The sequence below is a fragment of the Aristolochia californica genome, unplaced genomic scaffold, assembly GCF_029961685.1.
Source record: "Aristolochia californica isolate CCGP_79_NKW_82.1479 unplaced genomic scaffold, dmAriCali1.0.hap1 SCAF_29, whole genome shotgun sequence".
Classification (NCBI taxonomy): domain Eukaryota; kingdom Viridiplantae; phylum Streptophyta; class Magnoliopsida; order Piperales; family Aristolochiaceae; genus Aristolochia; species Aristolochia californica.
The window spans coordinates 90001-92500 of NW_027181981.1; positions in this window are offsets into that span (position 1 = coordinate 90001).

A 2500-nucleotide genomic window follows, 5' to 3' on the forward strand; every position below is an offset into this window, starting at 1 on the left:
AAGGCGCCAGGGCGCCCAGGCGGAAAAGAGGCGCCCTGGCGTAGGCGCCCATGCGCCAAAAGAGGCACCCAGGCGAAAAGGCGCCAGGGCGCCCAGGCGGAAAAGAGGCGCCCAGGCGGAATGGCGCCAGGGCGCCCAGGCGGAAAAGAGGCGCCCAGGCGAAAAAGAGGCGCCCAGGCGGAAAGGCGCCAGGGCGCCCAGGCGGAAAAGAGGCGCCCTGGCGTAGGCGCCCATGCGCCAAAAGAGGCACCCAGGCGAAAAGGCGCCAGGGCGCCCAGGCGGAAAAGAGGCGCCCAGGCGGAATGGCGCCAGGGCACCCAGGCGGAAAAGAGGCGCCCAGGCGGAAAAGAGGCGCCCTGGCGTAGGCGCCCAGGCGCCAAAAGAGGCGCCAGGCGAAAAGGCGCCAGGGCGCCCAGGCGGAAAAGAGGCGCCCAGGCGAAAAAGAGGCGCCCTGGCGGAAAAGAGGCGCCCTGGCGTAGGCGCCCAGGCGCCAAAAGAGGCACCCAGGCGAAAAGGCGCCAGGGCGCCCAGGCGGAAAAGAGGCGCCCAGGCGGAATGGCGCCAGGGCACCCAGGCGGAAAAGAGGCGCCCAGGCGAAAAAGAGGCGCCCAGGCGGAAAAGAGGCGCCCTGGCGTAGGCGCCCAGGCGCCAAAAGAGGCGCCCAGGCGAAAAGGCGCCAGGGCGCCCAGGCGAAGAGGCGCCAGGGCGCCCAGGTGGGAAAGAGGCGCCCAGGCGAAAAGGCGCCAGGGCGCCCAGGCAGAAAAGAGGCGCCCAGGCGAAAAAGAGGCGCCCAGGCAGAAAGGCGCCATGGCGCCCAGGCGGAAAAGAGGCGCCCTGGCCAGGCGGAAAAGAGGCGCCCAGGCGGAAAAGAGGTGCCCAGGCGAAAAAGAGTCGCCCAGGCCGAAAGGCGCCATGGCGCCCAGGCGGAAAAGAGGCGCCCACGCGAAAAGGCGCCAGGGCGCCAAGGCGGAAAACAGGCGCCCAGGCGGAAAGGTGCCAGGGCGCCCAGGCGGAAAAGAGGCGCCCAGGCGCGTGGGGGGCAAGGCGCCAGGCGCCAGGCACGCGCGGAGGCAAGGCGCCAGGCGCAAGGCGCCACGCGCGCGCGCGCGTGGGGGGCGAGGCGCAAGGCGCCACGCGCGCGCGCGCGTGGGGGGCGAGGCGCCAGGCGCCAGGCGCCGGGCGCGCGTGGGGGGCAAGGCGCCAGGCGCCGGGCGCGCGCGTGGGGGGCGAGGCGCCAGGCGCCAGGCGCCGGGCGCGCGTGGGGGGCAAGGCGCCAGGCGCCGGGCGCGCGCGCGTGGGGCGCCAGGCGCCTGGCGGGCGGGCGCCCCCAGGAAGGGGTGCTGGCGCGCGATGGGGTTGCGCCCGTACGGACCGTGTGACAGTACAGACACTTTGGCGAAACCTCCTGCCCGAAGCGATTTTAGGCGTTCGGCTAGGTAGGTGACCCGGTTTTTTTCGCGTTTCTCGGCCGCTAGCCCCTTTTTTCGCGTTTTCGTGCGCGCGCCCCTCTTGACCTCGCACGCGCGCCGCGCGTCGCGTCCTTGTCCTTGTCCGCGTCCGCGTTCGCGTGTGTCGGCGATCACGGGCCCCGTGCATGGCTCGTCTCTGTGGACCATCGCCCCGCTCTTGTCCCTCTTTCGTGTTTGTGTGGCGCCCCGCCCCGTGCACCATTGCCGGCTGGCAGCAAGGTGCCTAGCCCCCCTTGCCGCCAGGCCTGTCCACCCCAAGGTGCTAAAGCCGCCAGGCACCTGTGCCGCCGAACCGTGCGTCCGTAAGCCGCTGCACGTGCGGCGGCCGGCCATGCCCGTGCTATTGACCCTGTGTGACAGTACAGACACTTTGGCGAAACCTCCTGGCCGACGGGGTTTTTGCGCCCACCTAGGTAGGGCGACCCCTTTTTTTTCGTGTCGCCTGTCCGTGTGTCCCTTTTTCGCCTTTTTCGGGTTCGTGTTTTCGTGTGCCGCCAAAAGCAAGCCCTGCGCTCGTCCCGTCCCGCTTGACCCGTGCATCCGCCGGTGCTGGCCTGCAAAATGCCTGTGAGCGACGCACGTGACCAGCAGCCCAGGCGAGTGTGCACGGGTGGCAGGCGAAACGGGCGTGCGTGTCGCCAGTGTGTATGTCCCTTTTTCGCCTTTTTCGGGTTCGTGTTTTCGTGTGCCGCCAAAAGCAAGCCCTGCGCTCGTCCCGTCCCGCTTGACCCGTGCATCCGCCGGTGCTGGCCTGCAAAATGCCTATGAGCGACGCATGTGACCAGCAGCCCAGGCGAGTGTGCATGGGTGGCAGGCGAAACGGGCGCGCGTGTCGCCAGTGCGTATGTCCCTTTTTCGGGTTCGTGTTTTCGTGTGCCACCAAAAGCAAGCCTTGCGCTCGTCCCGTCCCGCTTGACCCGTGCATCCGCCGGTGCTGGCCTGCAAAATGCCTGTGAGCGACGCATGTGACCAGCTGCCCAGGCGAGTGTGCACGGGTGGCAGGCGAAACGGGCGTGTCGCCAGTGCGTATG